This window comes from Dunckerocampus dactyliophorus, chromosome 9, assembly GCF_027744805.1.
Source record: "Dunckerocampus dactyliophorus isolate RoL2022-P2 chromosome 9, RoL_Ddac_1.1, whole genome shotgun sequence".
NCBI lineage: Eukaryota > Metazoa > Chordata > Actinopteri > Syngnathiformes > Syngnathidae > Dunckerocampus > Dunckerocampus dactyliophorus.
In genome coordinates, this window is record NC_072827.1 from 10,301,197 (window position 1) to 10,323,457 (window position 22,261).

The window sequence follows — 22,261 nt, forward strand, 5'->3', positions numbered from 1 at the left end:
GATGGGTTTTTTTTGTTTTCTCCTTGTTACAAATGGACACCAAATAGAGAATAGACCACACGCTAACAATTCAAAGACAATCCAAAAAGATGTACAATATTTTGTTATCATAACATTCACAAAGATAAATTAATGCAAATAGTTTTCAGAATGTTAAATGCATTTGTACTATTTAAATGTAAGTTACATAAACAAAGAACAAAATTGTCTAAGCCTTGCAGGCTGAGAACTCATTTAAAATAGCAGTACCAAGCTGAGTCAGTCATGCACACTACTCAGAGATGTCACAATGTGCAGGATGTCTTCAACTTTGCAAGTTCAAATGTTATATAAGTTCAACAGACAAAGGGAATCTGCAGGTAGGTGCGCAGGTGGAATGGGCATGCGATGGAAGACAGGCATCATTGCAGCGTGGCTGCACATTGCGTCATATGAACCTTCTCTAAACATCCATCACATTGTTTCCCTCAGCTCACTGACAGTCTTATTACCAGCCGCCCAAGAGATTACACACAAAAGAAGCAACAGAGCAACCATTTTGAGCTGTCATTGTCACCCAGCATGCCTTGCGGGCGCTTTATAGAACCATTTGAGTTTACATGTCTGTTGCTAGTTAACACTTGAGCCCTGGTGGAGGTCTGTGCCTGTCTGAGTGCCGTAGTGTCACTCCAGATTCCCTGCCAGGCTGCCGGATGAAATGTGGAGATACAATTCCAAGTCCCGCCATGGCAATGTTTCCCAGGCGACAGCTGAGAATTAAAATACACTACAATGCCACAAATCGTGGGGAGGCTGCGTGAGATGTTGGTGGGGCGTGAAACAACTTAATTTGGAAATTGGTAGATGTTCCAGATGTTATCTCAGCTCATTTTCTTCCTCTTTCTCTGTTTTGATAATGTGGTGATTGTATGAAGAATGCTGGCTCCAGCAACTCATACAGTGGTTTGTACAGATACAGTAAATCAGGAGTGTCCGAAGTGTGGACCGTGGCACATTCTAAAAATAATAATTTAACAAGAAAATAAAAAAAAAAATTGAAACATCAGCAGTAATTTTACAAGAATAATGTCAAAATATTAAGAGAAAAAGCCATAATTGCACAAGAATAATGTTGTAATATTATGACAAAAAATTTCATTATAATAGCATAAAGCTGAAATATTAAAAAAAAAGACTTTTTTTTTCAGTCGAAACATTTTGAGAACAAAACAATATAAAATTAAATTTTTTTGGAAAATAAGGTTGGGGGAAAAAATTACAATATAGGAATAAAGTCCTAATATTATGAGTAGAAAATGTACAAGAAGAAAGTTAAAAAAAAAAATCTAATAATTTTAAAAATCAACAGCAGAAATGGAAAATAAATAGCAGTCATTTTATAAGAATAAAGTCAAAATATTAAGAAAAAAAATTACAGAAAAACTTGGGGGGGGGGGGGGGGGGGTTGAAGCCGTAATATTATGAGAAACAAACTAAACGAAATAAAGTTGTAATTTTTGGAAAATGAGCTTAAGGAAAAAGTTATAATTTTACGAGAATAAAGTCAGAATATTACAAAAGGAAAATTTATGAAGATTATTTAAGAAAGCTGAAATATTTGGAAAATTATTAAAAACAGCAAAAAATGGGAAAAAAAGAGTCAAGGTAATACTAATAATAAGCTTTTTCACCTATATCAAAGTCGAAATGCAGTTAAAAAAAATAATTCTTTATATTCTGCTTTACAAAATATCAAAGTGACCCTTACATTCTTTCCTGGCAATACAGAAAATAATGGAGAACCACTGTTGTATGAGCTTGAAATTGTGAGCGTGGTGTCATGAAATGTTACATTTGGACACTGAGACAGCACTGGCACAAAAGGAGACAGAATAAGAGCGTCATCATCGTCATTAGGAAGTATTTTAAGCAAATGAAGGCAGCTCTGTATTAACACAAATGTGAATGGACAAGCTACGGCCAGGCTGGGTTGTGACTGGCGTGCCGAGCAAGGAGCTATACCTGCATTATCACGGCACTCAAAGTAGACCAGCCAAAACTCTTCAATCATTCCTCTTAAGGACAAACGCCAGGTCATTCAGCATCCTTTCATTGCTTTCCTGTTTGGAGAAGAAGTGGTTTGTTTCTCATCAAAACATGTCACTGACATCGCCCCCAATTAGTATTCTACTTGGGAGGCTTTTCAACAAGCAGCAAGTCACCACCATAGCTCCATTTTGGACGAGATGCCCATTTTTGCCTCCGCACGTGTCGCTGTTAACACGATCTGAGAGGATGTGTGTGTTCTGTGTGTGTGGCTTTGTTCTCTCGCAGCCTGAGAGGTTGAGGGGTCAGCGAGGCAAGCCAGCCTGCTATTGTTTAAAGGAAATTGCATCTCACGCATGACTGTGGGATGATTATTTGGGATGATGGGACATCAGGGAGACAGCTCTCCGTACACACACACACACATAGTCCGAGACATACGGGAAATAGGACGTGGCAGGAGGGTGTGTGTGATGTAAACAATATGTGAACCGCATCAAAATAGCTCCAACAGTCACCTACTTTTATATGACAACCACTAGCTACTTGTCTCATTTTGTAAATCTAGGCTGACATTAGCAACACCGGATATGAGACTTTGTAGAGTGTGTGTGTGTGTGTGTGTGTGTGTGTGTGTTAAAATGGAATGGGATGGGAGTGGGCATCGCATCCAAAATGGAGACACTGCATTTGCGCTTGGCTGAGGTAACGCCGACCGTCAAACCTCGGTTTTCATATGATTCGGTTTTCGACGAAAAGTGGAAATCCATATAAAAATGGCAAATGATAGACACATTTATTTTTGTCTATTTATTTTCATTTTTGTCATTTGAGCGACAATGGAAGAATTTCCTGCCTTTCCCGAATGCAAATTTCCCATCCCTTGGATCCACTGGTCCCTTTTACACATCTGCGAAAGCTGGCATTTTTGTCCCTTTTTCCTGTCACATTCATATACTTTTTGTTATTTTGTAAAAAGAGCAGAAAACATGATACAGTAATTTCTCATTTATTGCGGCTAATTGGTTCCAGACTTGACCATGATAACTGAATTTCCGCAAAGTAGGATTCCTTATTTAGAAATGAAATATTTCCATAGTTAGAGCATAGAAAACCCGTTTGCAAACTTCTAAATGCATTTTTTAAACATTATTAGAGCCTTCTAGACATGAAATAACACCCCATAGTCACTTTCACACTCGTACTACCCAATACAGTACACATAATAAGAGAAAATAAGACCCATGCTCATGTGTGTTGCTGTAAACGTGTTACGATGCTAGGGGAGGTGAGTGAGGGGGGTGAACAGGAAGTGACATCGGGGGTTCAGAGTTGAATTTAAGATTGGCGTGGGTTACGGCTACAGCAGTAGCCCGCGTTAGGGATTATTGCATCTTTTGTGAGATCATTCAAACGTGCGATAAAATCCTGTTGTTACGGCAATCAAGCCTGGTGCTTTTGTTACTCACCCAAAATTACAGTGACACCTAGTGACCAGTGTAGAATACTACATATCACAACGTCTTTGAATGAGTCTTTCTGAATGCCTTATATTTGAAGTTTGCTTGATTTAGCTATTTTATGCTTGAAAATGCTTAAATTAGGTCAAAAGTATGTACAATTTCTTTTAACATGCATATTTTTTGATTAATAAGAGTCTATATTCAACCACAACACAGCAATGACTTAACATATTTTTGAAAAGCTGTGACAGAATGAAACCGCAAAATTTCAACCTTTTGGACACCCCTGCTTTGGTAGCAACAAGAGCTTTTTGGTTGTGTCATACGAAATGTACGACATTATCTCATGATTTAAACCTTATCTGACAACAAAACATGAAGTTATTGTCTTGTGGGTGTTTCATTTTGTGTAGTGGTGCGACTTATAACCCGCACAGGCTATTGAAACAAAAAGCAGTTGGTTCTTCGTCTCCATAACCATCCATCAATCGGTTTCATCACAGATTAACTGCCACTGCAGACGAGGTGAAGAAAAACAGCTTTGTGCATCAGCTGTTTTGTTTTCCTCTCTCGTTGTTCCTCACAGAGACAAAAGGCGGACACCCTGGGATAGACTCGCAGCTCAGCGTGTCAGCTGCCAAAGCTGCAGGCGAGTCCGGACGCTAATGAGACAGCACGTAAGCACACAGAGACCTCCACAGGAAACGCTAGATTTTACAAAGGGAAACAGCGTGCCTGTGTCTTTAAATGCAACAGGTGTTATGACTGTACAGTGCGTAGCCAGTGGGGATGACACGCCTGCGTCCACCGTTTGTCAGGTGGCAAATCAGTCGTAGCACTGTTGCTGGAGGAAGAATGGTATGCACGTGTTTTCAAGAGAATCTACTGAACTGATTATCTCAGCGAGTGCAGTATACACTGTCGTCATAGATTGGATACTGTCAGGTGAAGGTGTCAGGTGTCAAATTCATTACCAGTAAACTGCAGGCACTGCAATCATAACAGCGCATCTGTTTATTTTCAAATTACCGAAATACAGTAATAATATCATGAAGTTGTATTCGTTTTCCTACAAACTACGGACCATTAAGACACGATACGTTTTCCACCAATGACCACATAGTGAAATATGAAAGGATGCAAGAGCCACTTTGATATTTTGTAAAGCAACACATGTAGATGTAGCATGCTAAGAAGTTATTAAAGTATACTGTATTCCAAGAACTAAACGCATCTCAGCTTTGTGGTATAAGTGAAAAAGCGTATTAGTATCAACTTCTGTCTTTGCTCTTTTTCTCCCCATTTCTTTTTTTAATTTTGCTAATATTTCAAGTTTTTTTTTAAATAGTCTTTGTAAATGTTCCTTTTGTAATATTTTTTTTTATTATTTCCGTCACACTTTGACTTTATTTCCATAATGTAATATTTTCCCCGACCTATTTTTCTTTATTTTGTTTTATTTGTTTCTCATATTGTGACTTTTTAAGAAATATTTTTTTTTATATTTCAACTCTATGCTACTAAAATGAGATTATTTTTTTCCTCTTCATATTTTAACTTTGTTCTCGTGAAATTACAGCTGCTTTTTCCATTTCTGTTCAATTTTCTACTCATAATTATAACTTTACTCCCATGTTTTGACTTTATTCTCGTCATATTATTACTTTTTCCCAAACCTAATTTTCCAAAAATGACAACTTTGTTTTGTTTCTCATATTACAACTTTTAAAAAATATATTTTTTTCAATAATTCAGCTCTATACTACGAAAATTACATTTTTTTCTTAATATTTCGACTTTATTTTCATAAAATTACAGCGTTTTTTTCCCATTTCTGCAGTTTTTTTTGTCTCCAACTATTTCAACTTTCTTCATTAACATTTTCTTCACATAATTATAACTTTATTCCCCTTAATATTTTGACTTTATTCTCGTAAAATAACTTTTTTTTGCAACCTTATTTTCCAAAGACAACTTTTGTTTCTCATAATATTACAACTTTAAAAAAAAATTCTTTAATATTTCAACTCTGTGCAACTAATATTTTTACTTTATTCTTTAGGTGGGGTTTTTTTTCATTTTTTTTCCCCCTACTACTTCAACTTTCTTTCTTGTAAATATTCTTCTTGTAATTATAACTTTATTCCCATAATATTTTAGTTTTATTCTTGTGACATAACTTCTTTTTGCATCCTTAATTTTCCAAAAATTACAACTTTATTCGCTGTTCTGTTTCTCATAATATTCCAACGTAAAACAATAACGTTTTTCTTTAATATTTAAACTTTGTTTCTAAAACGACATTATTTTTCTTAATTATTACGTTATTCTCGTAAAATTACGACTTACTCGCTAGGTTACAACTTTTGTCTCTTAATATTTAACCTTCAAAATCAAACGGTAGCCGTTGGGCATCTCTGTGTGGAGTTTGCATGTTCTCCCCGTGCGTGCGTGGGTTTTCTCCGGGTACTCCGGTTTCCTCCCACATTCCAAAAACATGCATGTTAGGTTAATTGGCGATTCTAAATTGTCCATAGGTATGAATGTGAGTGTGAATGGTTGTTTGTCTATATGTGCCCTGCGATTGGCTGGCGACCAGTCCAGGGTGTACCCCGCCTGTCGCCTGAAGTCAGCTGGAATAGGCTCCAGCATGCCCGCGCGACCCTAATGAGGAGAAGCGGCATAGAAAACGGATGGATTAAATTAGAGTAAATCTTCAACTACTGAAATAATTACCATGCTTTTTGAAGCGAGCGTCTGCCCTTTCTGGTGCGGTCATTGCCGTAATCATAGGTGCTGCGTCACAGAAGCTCCAGGAAGACAAAGCAATGATATGAAGCAGACTGGGTGTGCATGTTTATATTTGGGGGGGAAAAAAAGTCACATTGCATGTAGTCACTTCTTGAAACAAGCTCGCTTGTAGCTATTTTACATGTGTCATAGATGCATACATGAATGGATAGTGTGTTTATACACGCAAGCAGCGTGTGTTGAGTCTTATTCATCCGAACTAAATCTGGGTGTGTGTGTCTGTGTGTGTGTGCGCGTGCACCCTTGCGTGCATTCATCAAATAAATCCCAGCACAATTTTTTCTCACTTCCTCTTAGGAGTGGAAGACGTTTCATTAGTCGATGTAGAATAAGGAGCAGTGGGAGGGATAGTTGCTGGCACCAATTAAGTCTGTCATTAACTGACACACACACAAATACACACACCGGGGTGCTACAATTTCTGTTTCAAACCTGTTGTTATAGTGGCACAAGACTGACAAGTCTTTCCTTTCTTGCTTGTCTTTTTTTTTTCAGGACTGCATGAACACACAAAGCCTTCGAGGTGCTGTGTGTACGCTCTGATTCCTTGGCATCCGGCCCTTCACCGCCCCCTCCGTTTAACCTGGTCATGCAGTCACACAAACACGCACAGAAGACAAACGTGGTGTTTCAGGTGTGTGTGTGTGTGTGTGTGTGTGTGTGTGTGTGTGTGACTCAAAGGAAACAAAAACAAATTACGAGGCATACAAATATGAGGCTTGCCTCATATGAGTTATGGCACGATGGTAAGTGTAGATGGACATTTGACACAATGTCCTTCAATTAACTCCTTCATTGTTTTATATTGTTAGACATTAATAAATCATATGTCAGTATTCAAATAACAATATTTTAATGTACAATGGGAAAAATAAGTACAGCGGTACCTCGGACCAAAATGGTCATTTTTCCCATAGAAAATTGTCACGGTGCCGCATGCTCGTGACCCCAGGATGCCGTCAAAGTGCAGGTGAAAGTCTTTCATAAGTGACAAGCTGGTGCAGGTACTCACAGTTTTGTAGCCAGAATGGAAACAAAAGGTGACAGAGCGAAAAGGCTCTGTGAAAAATAAAAAGATATGGCTAAATGAAACTGCAGAGTGAGAAGCGGCGAAATAGTGACCTCACACAATCTTTGTAGCATAAGCAATGAACCAGCAAAATCCGACACTTTGCTGGGCTTAAAGGGATAGCACGGATTTTTTGACATGAAGTTGTATGACATCCCCATCAGCATTGTAGTCCAATAACAGCCACTTACCCCCCACTTGGTCTCCTAAGTCCAGTTCTGGTCAGATTTCTGTGATGAAGAACATAGTTCCACTTAGCTAAGTAAAGAGCTTGGATGAATACATTTGCATCACAAAAATGCCTTCCCAAAAAAAATCAGACCTCACAAAACGCTTGGCATTATATTTGTCTCCCGCCGTATCCCTGCCCACTGTAACCTGTGCGTTCATGAGTATGTGACAAAGACGCTTGCATCCACTACCGCGACGGAGCGCCGCGGCCATCTTGTTTCCGTATGTGTTCCAGAGAATAAGAAGATGCGACTGTCTTCGTCACATTCACATGAACGCACAGACGACGGTGCGCAGGGATATGGAGGGAGACAGATATAACGCCAAGCGTTTTGAGGTTTCAGTTTTTTGAGAAGGCATTTTTGTGATGCAAATGTTTTAATCTTTTGAGCGCATATTGTTTTGAGAAGCCAAACTCTTTACTTAATTGTAAGCAGCGACTAAGTAGAGCTACGTTCTTCATCACAGAAATCTGACCAGAACTGGACTTAGAAGACCAAGTGGGGGGTAAGTGGCTGTTATTGGACTACAATGCTGATGGGGATGTCATACAACTTCATGTCAAAAAATCCAAACTATCTGTTTAAGAGTAACACTGATTGATGATTGCAACCAGCTGTAGTAGACTACCAAAAAGCGGCAGCACATGACAACTGACAGGAAGTGCACCAAAATAAGCGTAGAACAGGAACTAAGAAAATAACAAAGGAAAACACAGACACTGCCAAAATAATGCAAATCCAACTAATCCTTTCCAGATGCCCAAAATAATTAAAACATTTTTTTTATAAAGAATAATTATCATTTTACATGCAAAAACTAAGTGAAATACATATAAATGATGAATTAAATGGATAAATGAACATTTAAGATGTCTTTTACATTTACTGAAGACTAGAAAACACAAATGAGTCATGGGGACGCTGTTACAAAGTTCAAAAATGGTCAGAGCTGTATACTTGCTCATTTTATTGGAAACTTCAGCAGCAGATACAATCATCATTACACATACAGGCCCATCTCACTTTCTGTTATGTGTCTCCCTTAAACCGTTCCCTCTGCTTCCTGTGTTAACTAAGAACCTTTACATTACAATCCTACTGTAAGAGACGCTACCTTCCTACTTTCCTGCGACTTCTTTCTTGAATTAAATAGTATTTCTCACCTTCTTCATCAAAGTTCTGGCACTAGCCGTTCTACAAAAACAGCAACTCAGAAATACGCAGTGCGCTTGAACGCCTCATCGTTCTGCGTGCGTTCTATTAACAAATAAACCACCCACCCATACATAATAAAATAATCACTATCCATTCTTCACAGCAACACATGGATGCTGTGTTTGGGCACTGTTTGGCCATACGATAACTGAGATAGTGTATGAAAACAGACATATTTGTGGCGATCATTTTTGTCGGAAACCGAATCCTACAAAATACGTACAAAAACCCAGGTACCACTGTATTTTCTATGGGGAATAATTCAAACAAATTGACCAGCAAAATTGGTTGTGCTCAACCTGAGAGATCCCATTGTACTACTAATTTAAAAAGTCACACAACTGAAGTATATAATGCCCTCCATTATTTATCCATCTGTCTGTCTGAAACCCAGACTTCCCCTGCTTTATCCAACTCCTCCTGGCAGATGGCGAGGCGTTCCCCAGCCAGTTGAGAGACATAGTCTCTCCAACGTGTCCTGGGTCTTCCCCAAGGCCTCCTTATGGTCGGACATGGCCTGAACACCTCCCCAAGGAGGCATCCGGGAGGTATCCTGACCAGATGCCCGAGCCACCTCATCTGGCTCCTCTCAATGCAGCGGCTCTACTCTTGAGTTTCTCAGTGCTTCTCACCCTTTCTCTCAGCCACCCTACGGAGGAAACTCATTTTGATCGCTTGTCCTTGTGATCTTGAATGTAGGTCTTGAATGTAGGTCGACTGGTAAATTCATATTGTTGCCTTTCGGCTCAGCTCCCTCTTCACCACAATGGACCGATGCAAAGTCTGCATCACTGTAGATGTCGTACCAATCCGCTTATCAATCTCACGATCCATCCAAGACCTCAAGGTACTTGAACTCCTCATCCCCGGATCTCATCGCACTCCACCCTTTTCCGGACGAGAACAGATTGGACTCAGACTTGACCGCTTCCCGCTCGGCAGCAAACCGATCTAGTGCCAGCGGAAGATCACGGCCCAGTGAAGCCAGTAGGACCATATCTGCAAAAAGCAGTGACCCAATCCTGCAACCACCAAACCGGATCTCCTCAACGACCTGACTGTGCCAAGAAATTCTGTCCATTCCTCCACTGCAGGAAACGAGTCCAACTTACTGCCGGCGATGCGGACCAAGCTCTGGCATCGATCACATAGGGGATGAACCGCCCGGATCAGTATATTTGTTACAGGGCAAAATACCATTTTTTAAATCATTTTGTTTAATGTTTTATGGAATACTCCATGTCAAAGTTCTCAAACGCTGATGTCATTTTTAAAAAGTTCTATTTCCCAAATGAGGCTGGGAAAGCCTCTGAAATTACATTAAGAGAACCTCCGGGTTAATAAGGCAGGAAATACATTTGCATAGAAGATGATTAAGATGTCTTATTATAATTAAGACAGCTTACAGTTTTCCCACAGGAAGACACCACCGATGATATAATGGAACATTCTGCATCACGTCTGTCTTAAGGGGAAGCCGTGCACATTGACAGGTGTGTATTTTGTTCTGTAGATTCAAGTGTGGAATTGCTTATGTTTATCAGTATGGATTGAACTGGCTACCTGGCCAGAGGGGTGGAGGATGTGATGTACATCCGAAATGGTGTTTCCCGTTCAGTAAGCGCTGAATTGCTAATAATGTAAGCAGTTTGGCCTGAAGGGATTCCATCGTGCTGAGTGTATCACATGTTCGTCCATTGGGAAGCACACACTGGGGAATGCACACTTAAGGAAGGAAGAAGGAAAGAAAGTATTTGCTGGGGGAAAAGCTTGCAAGTGTGTGTGTATGTGTGTGTGTTTGTGTGTGTTGGACCTCAAACACAGCAGCCATGTCACCTCAGCTCCAGTGGCATCAAGCTAAACTGACATAAAGCTCCCCAAGCGGCCCTATCAGAGATGGACTTTACATAACGGCTGAGTCACTCTCAATCTATTTTTATGGCTTTGAGGTGTGCGTGCTTCGGGACAACGATCTTCCTGAGAGCCAATTTGAGTCGAGGACGTATTTGTGACGTCGGGACATCTGAGAAGGCTTCTGTCTGTTTCAGGTTGGAGTTGAGGACAGAATCACTTCTGTTACGCACAGAAATGTGAAGCTGAGGTATTGTTTTGAATGTCATTTGTCGGTTTGTTTGTTTGTTAGCGGTATTTCACACAAACTACACAACAAAACTTTGTGGATAGGTGCCGAATGTGTCCAGGGGATCTATTTTAGGGCACCATGGCTCAGGTGGTGGAGTGGTCGTCTCCCAACCTGAAGATTGCTGATTCGATCCTCCGTCCTCCCGTGACCACTTGTTTCTTCAGTTTATTGATCCATTTTAATGCCTGGTACAACTAAAGGCACATTTGTTTAGACAAATATAATGATGATAACAAATATAGCTCATAAGAGTTTAATTTAAGAGCTGATATCTAGAAACGTCCGTGGTTTTCTTGATAACCAAAACCAAAGTTCTTACATGAATAGCTATAGCATTATACTGCCAACAAATTTTACTTTTGAGCTATTTTGTCGTCATTGTTATATTTGTCCAAGCAAATGTATCTTTTTTTTTTTGTCCTGCCCAGCCATTAGGGCAGATAGTTCATGCTCAACAGATTTGCTATGCCAGGGAAAAGTGGGAGATACACTTTATACAATTTATTTGACTTTCATGTTTTGTTGTTATGCAAATTTGGAACGGCCGGACCGGAGCAGAAGGGGATGGAGAAGAAGAGAAAAGAAAAACAACAAACAAATGTACCTTTAGTTGTATCAGGCATTAAAATGAACAAGAAACTGAAGAAGCAAGGGTCGGCAAGATACTAAACCCAAAGGTGCTCCTGATGCCATGTCATCAGTAGGTAAATGTGGTAACAGTGTCAAAACGTTATGAGTACTTTCAGTGTAGAAAAGGGCTATTTTTGTTAGCGCGCACGCTGCTGATTGCAGATCTAGTGCTCTGCTGTGCAGGTGGTGATGAGTTTGCGGAGTTCCGTGTTCTGACATTTCGTGGTTGCAAACTCGCTCCCATAAATTCATTCATTCAAAAACATTAGACTCGTTCGAGGACCCATTACAGCGTGCCCCTGCTCAGCCACATTGAGGAAGAATAACATCGGTTATTAGTTTTACACTGCATTATGTCTCTGAAGCGTCAGTGTGCCCAAGAAAAGGAAAGCCATCACCATGTAAGTGAAAATGAACATCGTAAAAAGCTCTTTTGGCCACTCTTTCGGTCCCGACCACTCAACTGTCGTGGCCATCATTAAGGATAAAGATGATTGCTGATGAATGGTAGAAGGGTCATGGATTCCGTGTGCTGTTATAAGGAGATCCAGAGAGATCTTCCAGACTAGCCTGGGACAATATTGTAAGAAGGTAGAAAGGCCTTTCATTTAATCATTGTATGTAATCTTTTCAGTACTGTACTGTATTTTGTATGTACTTCATGTGTTCCGTGTTCAGTGTGAGTGAGTTGGGCGTTAATTTAAGTATAATTTAAGTATGTTAAATTCTATCGTATTGGTTAAAATTTAAATGATACCCATTCCTAGTTTTGTTGTACCAAAACTGTCTTTGCATTTGCACTACAGTAATCCCGTACCACATCACACTTTGAATATCGCAGCTTCACTTGAGCACGGTTTTTAAAAATATGTATTTGTGTTTTTTTGCTTAAATTAAGCATAAAAATGGCTAAATGAGCGAACATACAAATTTAAGGCATTCAGAAGACACACAAAAATGTCATGATGATATCTAGTATTCTACACTGGTCACCATGTGTCAATAATGTTACATTGATGAGACAATAGCCACAGTAGGAAGTACTGTACAGAAAAGGGAAATAAAGCAGGAACAACAACAAATAACTGTCCCAATGCTAACGTGTAAGTCTATATTATATCTTATTTATGGCTCATATGTCTTATTTTGTTTTATTATGTCTACTATATCGGATAATACAAGTGTTAAGGTGACTATAGGGTGTTATTTTATGTCTAGAGGGCTCTAATGTTAAAAAGCGTATTTAGAAGGTCGTAAACCGTTTTCCATGTGTCTTCAATCATACTCTGAGATTCTCAGCCATACTTGTCAGTATCCTATGTGTATGATCGTGGCCAGAATAGCAACATTCTCCAGCTTCAATAATTCACTTTCATGCTTACATATTTTATGACTTCGATCTTGATTGAAGATGCATCTATCGAGGTGTATCAGTGTTGGATATTCGGAGTGGGAGTTTTAGGCGGTATTGTGTATTATATATTTATATTTATATTTACATATACTGTGTATATATATATACAACATCCAGTACATACATACATATTAATATATATTAATATATATATATATATATATATTAATATATATATATATATATATATATATATATATATATATATATATATATATATATATATATATATATATATATATATATATATATGTACATACATATATATATGCGTATGAATACGTTTCAGCACTAATTCATTTATGTAATTGTTAGTGGAAATTATATCACACACACAAAAGCATTAGATTGTTATTTTACCACAACACACCTGTCTCACACTGAGCCTTTCCTGCTCTACTTTTTTTTTTTCATCTGTCATTCTGGAGCATGTCAGTGTTAAACTCCCTCCCACACTGACACACACACACACCACACTGACACACACACGCACACAGCCGTGCTGTTTGTTCCATAACAAACCGCACAAACACACAGACGCTTTCTTTTTTCCACCTTAATGCTCCACGGTTAAGCAGAGCAACACAGACAATAAGATATTATCAGCAGATACTGGCATGAAAATGAACCATTAAGATGTTGAATGTGCCAGTCAGAATGTGTCTTGTTGAGCCTTAGAAAGTGTTTTGACTGTAAGCATTTTCTGCTTATTATATGTCAGCTGTTTAAGTGACATTAATTTGAGGCAAGAGCTGCTGCCGACATCTGTATCGGTTGATATTAGTTTCGGATGCTATCAGTAATGAAGTGCTGGACAATATCAGTACATTTTGGTATATTGGTAAGACAGCCAATATCTAGTATATCTGCTAGGGCTTGTTGTGTTTATTTGCATTCTCGTGGGTTGCACAGGTTGAACATTAAGTCACTATGATGAGTTTGATGGCTTCAGTAACTTGGCAATATTGGTAAGAACGCCAATACAGTAATCCCTCATTTATTGCAGTTAATTGGTTCCAGACCCAACCGTGGTAAGTGAATTTCCGCTAAGTATGATTTAATATTAATAAACAGAATATAGAAAACCTGTTTATGACTTTCTAAATACGTGTTTTAACATTATTAGAGCTCTATAGACATCAAATAACACCCGATAGTCACTTTTATAGGGCCCTATGATTTCCGTGTTAACAGAATAACGGACAAAAACGCGGAAATGGCCAATAAAAATTGAATTTATTGTTAAACACAGCATCTCGCAGAAAGTGATATGTGCGTCATTGTGAGGGGTGGGAAAGTTCGTGTGGGGAAGTATTTACCCGGCGTTCCGTTCAGTTGTGCTGGAATCTCATCGCAAACACTACTAAACATGTCGAAACAATGGCGAAAAACCTTGGAAACTCTTGTCTTACGGAACGTGAATGCAAGCCTGTGGGGTTAGCTTAGTTTAGCAGAGCATGCTAGTGCAGCTGTGTGTGCGTGACTCAGACTGGATGAGTACATTTTCACCATGTTGTGTTTTGCCGCTTTAATGTAAGGACCATTTTACAATGCCGAAAAAAGGACGAGAGGCACATTTATTCTTGCACCCAGCTCGTCTTGACCGTCAACATTCTCGACACACACAACACACTTGCGGCCTTCAAAATAAGAACTTTGTTTGCCACTTCTTGTCTAATTGTGTAAACAGAATAAGAATGTCGTAAAAAGTGTCGTAAAAATATCTTACATTAAGGAGAAATATGATCTCAGGGAAAAACTAAGCTTAAAACACTTATACGTGAGTACAATGCTAAAAACATACTACAATAGATCGGGTAAGGAACTCAAACAAAGCACTAAGATGAGCGATTTCAAGAAACAATACAAAGAGTTGATGTTTGCAAAATACAAGGAAGAGGAGTCTTGAACTTGTTCTGTTATGTCCATTTGTATTTATTATTACTTATTTATTATTATACTGATTATTATATATGATTATTATCTATTATGACTGTGAGAAAACACTGGCATTTATATTACCACATTGATACATTACTTATCACTTATGTATGTATTAAAAATATCACATTAAATACAGGAAGTGAACTAATGTACTGCAACAAATGTAAAATGAATGAGGGGTAGGTTTAAATAAGCTTTGCTTCTTCCTACTCCTTTTGGACATGTGGAACTGCGAATTGTACGATGTGATGTATTCCATTGTAACTTGTATGAATGTTTAAAAAATGATTAAACCATTACCATTATCATTACCATAATAATGCGGTTGGAATTACATCTGTGACTACATCTTCCTTAATCACAAACACGGACATTACAGTTTGTTGAAGATTTTGTATCTATGTGTGCAGAGGCTGTCATCCCATTAGAAAAGTTAGCCAAGCTGCATCCATTTATCAAATACTGGCCAAAATTGGCCAATGATGTATTGCATCAATAAATGTAAGGATGTTTCCATTTAATGGACATTTTATTCACTAACCCAAATAGCACACACTCTGTGCTGGTGTAAGAAGTGTAAAAGGTAAAAAACTGAATTCTAAAAAAATCAAATGGTAAAAAAAGGAATTTGGGAAAAAATCAAACGGATTTCATAGAGTCCTGCTTTTCTACTTATTAATCTTTGTTGACATCACATTGCGCAGGCTACGGCATTACTACAAAAGATGGCTGCAGCTAGCATAGAAAGCTACCGAGCTAACTAGTTAGCCTCTCCAATTTACAAAAACTTACCACTTCCACACGAAATGAGAGGAGAACCTTTTTTTCCCACTCAATGTCAGCCATGGCATGTCAGCTCGGCTCTGCTGGCTCAATAGCCACTTTCTATGCTGTGTGAAAGGTAATGTAATGTAACGTCATGTCTCATGATATTACTGATGCCTAGTGACCACAATATGACTTGTCTTTCAATATTTTTGACTAATCATAGGCCATAGTCAACGACGAAACAGTTAATTAAAAAAAAAAATTAAAAGGCGCGGTACAGTGAGGGAGTGCTATTCAAACCGCGATATTGCAAGGGACGACTGTATCGAGCATCTCATTAGACACACTGTCTGACAGGTCATTTAACGTCTACATCAGTGCTTCTCAACTGGTCTGACTGCGGGACCCACCATCACTCCTTAGTGAGTAGGTTACCCAGCATGTCTTGTAGGTTGTAGATCGTTTGTAGACAGAAAGGCTAGATAGATAGGTTATAGATAGAAAACCTGCAGTGTCTTAGCCCTCCATGGCACAAGTTTGACACTCGTGTTGTCGGTGTTGTTTTGATACCTGCATGGTCCATATGGTGCAGTTGTGTTATGTGTTCCATTTGTGTTGGCTTGTGTGTTGGTTTAGTTCGCAGCACCAGTCCGGTCCGCTTGTGTTATGTTGGCAGAGAGTGTTGATGTCCCTATACTACTTTTTCATTTCTGATACAAAATAGTATCATAGTATCAGCCCATACCGCTATAAATACAGTATCATATCAGCACGAATCATGCACACTTTTATGATTCATTTTGTAGTGCGGAATGATAGAAAGGCTTGATCAAGGATATGACTCAAACAGAGAACAATAGTCACAACAATAGGTATGACAAAAAGACAAAAAGTTTCTTTCTCACTGATGTTTTGGATGCCTTTGTTTGTTTGTGAGGGATTGGAAGTTTATTTCTCCATGCCCTCCCGAGGATGCTCATGCTGACTTTTGTGATGCTGCTCGTGCTGATAGAAGGGCTGGAGCAGAGTCTGGAATGGACTGCTTATATCAGAGATTTTAGATGGAGGTCGATAGAATCCGGGATCAGGACACCCCTGCCTCAAAGCGTTTCTTGTGCTACGCAAACTCGCCACGATGTACTAACAAATGTTGTTGGTCTACTATGACAGCAGGTTTCGAATAGCACTACAGAGTGTTGTCGCCAACTTAATGGGTATTATTGGACGACACCCAGGCAAAGACCCGCGACCCAGTGAAAACGGGTCCAGTTGAGAATCACTGGTCTACATTAGGGCTGCAACTAACAATTAATCTGAAGTTTATTGTTTCGATTAGTCGAGTAATCAGTTAGGCTCCAGACGGACCGAGTCAATACGAACCAAAAACAAATTTAGTTACTGGTTTGGTCCGCAACAAAAGAGGATATTTAGGTTTGTAAATTTAAAAAATGATTAATTGAATACCAAAATAGTCAACTAGACAATCGATGAATCATTGATTAATTGTTGCATCTCTCGTCTACATGATACGTGTGAGTTGAAAGGTGCTACAGGTTGGTTCGACTCCGCTCATAGCGGACACCAATCATTTTATAGACAGAGGAACCCCAGCCACCTTTCACTAACCAGTTTGATGCTGCTCTTATGGATTTTTCGTGAGACCCTTCTCTTTAAAATATCCTTATAGCGCTTTCTTTGCGAGATGCTTGGCTGTTTATTGCCTCCAGGCGGTTTGAGGGGTGGATAGTGACGTGAAGACGCAGACAGGTGTTGGCTTGCATCACTTTGCCATCTTTACCTCAAGATATATCCTACAGGAGCACAAGCAGACGCGATGTGCACATGAACTGGCAGTTTGTACAGCATGCGCACCCTCCTTGCAGCATGTCCTTGACGTGTCCTTCTCATCCTCCACTTTGGAACATATGCAAATGTGTTAAATATCCCCATTTGGAAAGGATGCGAGGACGCCAATCTTTGTTTTTTTTTTACCCTCACATTTTAATGTGAAGCTTTGTGGGTCATGTGACGGCATGCCAACGTGCCTGTCATACTGACAAGTCCTTCATGAAGTGTGGACCATAAGAGAACGTCTTTAAGATTGAAGAAGTGAAATAAAAGCTTTGTTGGAATATTCATGATATGAAGTTGGGTTTTTTTTTAAGCGAGGAGGCAAATGGAGATAATCCTGTTAGGTGGAATGTGAAATGCCAATGTGGAAACATCCTCTGAGAGCAAGATGAACTGAGCATGAACTAATGCTGCATCCAAAAAAAGAGGGGGAGGGTGACACAATATTGGCAAAGGGAGGTAAATAAACATTGCTGCTTCTTGACCTTAAGGGACTTGCGTGCCTCCTTCTACCGCAATGTCACCCTCGGTCATTGCACGACCTTAGCGCGCGTTGCCGTGCACGATGATGACACCTCTACGCGCACTATCCATCGTGTCCTCGTGTTGGTTTGCAGGTGATGTGCGCTTAAGTTGGCTAAAGGGTCATTTGGGGTGGTTTACGCACGGCACGAGAGTGCGCCGAACACACTGACACATCAACTACAAGCATGCAAACACAATTAAAAGAAAAGAGAAGACTCACAGGGTGACCCCGGGATCCTCCATGTGTGATAGTCCCGCCTTTCTTTCCTCTTAAAAAAAATCAATCAAATGAATCCTCATATGCCGTGATCGCAGTCCACGTCCCTGCAAATGTACCACAGGATCACATAGAGGATGAGGAGTATGGCGAAGATGAAGAGTGCGACTAGGATGGCCTTGGTCACCGGAGAGATGAGCGACTGCATGTCAGGAGCAGAAGCCGGGCAGGAGCGGCGTGGCTCTCCGCGTCCCTCCGTCCGTCCGTCCTCAGTCTGCTGTCTCTCCCGCTCTCCTCCTCCTCTCCGATGGCAACTGTTGAAGAGGACGGAGAGCCCCGGGGCTGTACACGCATATAAAGCCGCGCACACGCACACGCACAGCGCGATGCAGGGCTTCCCCTAGCTAAAAACCGCACAAGGAAGAGGTGGGAGGGCGGGTGGGTTTGTCTGTCCACACTTCCACTCGCGCGTTGGTGGGCAGAGACGGGAGCAGCGGCAGCTCACCTCACAGCCCCGCGGGGAACTGCTGATATCACCAGATGGAGGTTTGAGATCCCGGTGATAAGTTTCTCCAAGCGGGGATATGGAGAATGCGCGCCAAGCTGCTGCGGGAGACTGCAAACAGGTTGATTAGGATTCCTTGTGGCGCGTGAACGTGCGCACGCATGCGGCTGTATTCAAAATAAGACAATAATGCTCACTTATATATTGCTGTGGTTTGCACAAGTGTAAAACAGCATTGCACCACACTGACTGGTGTTTCTATTATTTTGGTGACCTGTTGTTACATTAGTGGTTCAAAACATCACACAAACACGCCCACTGCAGTTCTATGTAAGTGAAAACTACTGTAAATAATTAAACAATAAATTCATGACACTCTAAATCAAAACTACACTACTGTGGGTTGTGCAAGTGCAAGTGTCCCTATACGTTGTGTTACTGATGACCCAGGTGTAACTCACACAGTCCAAAACCAAAAAAAAATTGTTTTCGTATGCTCCTGTTTTCATATGATTCACTTTTTGATATAATTTTTTACTGTCTCAGTTATCGTACAATATTGCACCCTGTACTTTATCATTCCGAGGAAAGGAGTCCCCAAACAAAGCACCCTACAAAGCCAAAGAAAGTTGTGAGTGCCAGTAATTTGATAAAGAAGGTGAGAAACACCATTAAATTCAAGAAATGACTTGCCGCAAATGCCGAAAATAACATCTGCGTAGCCAAAGTCGGCATCAACAATACGTACTGTTAGGAATGGAATATTTTCCAACCTGTTTTGGGTAAGTGCTGCAACATGTTTGTGCTTGTTCTCCACAGAGACATGAGACACGATTACAAGGCCTTTCACTTGGAACACACACACCCTGCTCTCTCGCATTAAAGAGCCCTATTGGTTCCTGCCCTGGTAAAAGGGCCGGACCCTGTGTGGAGATGTGCTGTCAATGAGACAGGAGTTGCAGATGCATTGAATCGTCTTCTTTTCTTTTAATTGCGGGTTGCTGCCATGACTTAAAGGGATGCGATTAATCAACAGTTTATTTTCCGCTTACCGAGGAAACAACACGTCAGTTTCCGGCTCAGTACCCCAGAAAGGCATGACCCCTCGGGCAACGTCTAACTACTGCAGGTCACCACACTGGCAAAGAAAACAGAAGGGAGCTAATGTTACGAAGGGGTTAAAGGTGTTAATTTTGGGTGTCTGGAATGGATTAATTTGATTTACATGATTTCCTGTGGGAAACATTGTTTAGATTTACGGGGGTTTCAGTTTTCGTCAGATCTTTTGGAACAAAACAAAAACTGAGGTTCCAGTGTATGTGTAAAAGTCAAATGGATGTTTACAGCATGATTATCCTGATACATTTGTTTTTTGGTTAGAAATTGCATTATTATTTATATAATACATACTGTATATACAGTAATCCCTCATTTATCGCAGCTATTTGGTTCCAGACCCAACCGTAATAAATTAATGGCATATTTTTATAGTTAAGAGCATAGAAAACCTGTTGACGACCCGGTTTTTAACTTTATTAGAGTCCTCTAGACAAGAAATAACACCCCTATAGTCACCTTTACACTCCTATTACCAAATATAGTAGATGTAATAAGAGAAAATAAGCCATTTAAGACATAAGCTCGTGTGTGTGTTGCTGTAAATGTGCTCCGGTGCGTCGGGTGTTCAGAGTTGAGTTTTAGCTTGGCGTAGGTTATGGCTGCAATAGTGCCCTCTTGTGAGATCATTCAAACCTGCAAAAAAAGCCTGTTGTTCCTGCGACCAAGTCTGGTGCTTGTGTGTCTCACCCAACATTTACAGTTACATTACTGACACCTACATAATCAACTCCAAGATCATTACCCAAACTGTATCCACACTGTGTCGGTATTGTGTCACTCAATACTGACACCTGCTGGATGTTACATGGTGCAAATCACTTCCGTATACAGTCTCTAATGGTTTAGGAGTATAAGCTGCTCCCTTGCAAGGCAGCGGGTGCACGTACGATCCCATCCATAGAGCGAGTCTTTATTTAAAACATTTTAAAAAGGACGTTCGGAATGGGGAAAAGGGCGGGCCCAGTCTGAACCATAAAGTTCGTAGACCAAATTTTGTCGCATTCCTGATTGCAGACAAAGACTCGAATTCAGTGACTCTACACAATAATATTTAAATTATTGTATTATTTTATTATGTTAATCCAAGCTTTGCTTCTTCCTACTCCTTTTGGACATGTGGAACTGTCAAAAAATGATTCACGAGATGTATTTCATTGTAACCTTCATGTTCAAATAAACTAAACTAAACCAAACCAAGTTCAAAATATCTTTCAATTATATGGTCACTAAATAATGAGGAGAGGATGCGTGTCATAACGTCTAAATCAAACACTGTGATGTCACCTATTATCTTTAAGGCAGGCAAGGCAAGACTTATTTGTAAATATAATTTTTTATTCAAGAAAATCTGTTTTTCCAATGTCTTGGCATTCAAACCGAGTAAAACCAAAAGCAAATCAATACTGTATATTGAATTCAAGTATTGAATTAATTTAATATCGCCTACTTCTGAGGAAGTAGTAAAATGTTTATATACTGTACCTATGTGTATTGATGAGGTGCTTTTCTTTCGTAGGACGATTCTGTAAAAGTTTTAGAACACTCCAATTTCTCTGGAGGAAATCCCTTTTTTCTTGCCATTTTTGGAGCAACAAATTACTTTCACCAGTACAACACTGTTCAACCACAGTGTGTTCCAAAAACTGTATGCAGACAGAGGAGGTAGTAAGTTCTCCAGAATTTGGAGCACCGGTAGGAATTAGTTGCACCAACTGCCAAGGCTTGATCCACCTCCATTTCTGCAGAACAGCTTTAAATTGTTGACCCATTTTGCGGTCCCTGAATTTTTGTATAATTCTGCAATGCACATTATTTTTCAGTTTTGGTTAATCTTACCTTTTTTTTTTTTTACCTCTAGCGCTTCACCACTTACCTTTGTACCATTTCAAGCTATTCATTGGACTTGAACAACTTGGTTTTCAATAAATAACTAGCAGAATTGAGGCGTGCTAAATCTTTTGACCGGTAGTGTAGACACGAGTACAGCAGCACTGCTACTGTCAGTGTCAAGCGAGGAGAAAGCATAGAGATGAAGCTGAGAGGGCGTTTTCATCACAGAGATATGAGTATTATCTAGTTCAGGAATTAGGATAATTTTCTCATATTCTCATACTCACATTTTGTAAAAAAAAAAAAAAAAAAAAAAAAAAAAGGATGTGGAGGGCCCCAATGACTAGGTTGACCTTGGGCCCCCAAATGACTAAATATGCCACTGCTGAAATGTAGATGAATTCTGTCAGCTCAAGAAGAGATGAACTGTTTCAGAGCAACATTACGAAATAAGGAACTAAAGGAAATAAAACCAAATGGCCGATATAAGATCAAAATG

General features: G+C 39.7%; 1 protein-coding gene across 1 annotated transcript in view; it reads right to left on the reverse strand.

Moving 5' to 3' along the window:
• LOC129188142 (dehydrogenase/reductase SDR family member on chromosome X-like) overlaps positions 1-18,927 on the reverse strand; it is a 57,754-nt gene extending 38,827 nt beyond the window's left edge. Inside the window, exon 1 of the mRNA XM_054788258.1 lies at positions 18,312-18,927. The gene's annotated coding sequence lies outside the window, so the exon portion shown is untranslated. The remainder of the gene's footprint in view (positions 1-18,311) is intronic.
• Positions 18,928-22,261: the final 3,334 nt, after the last annotated feature.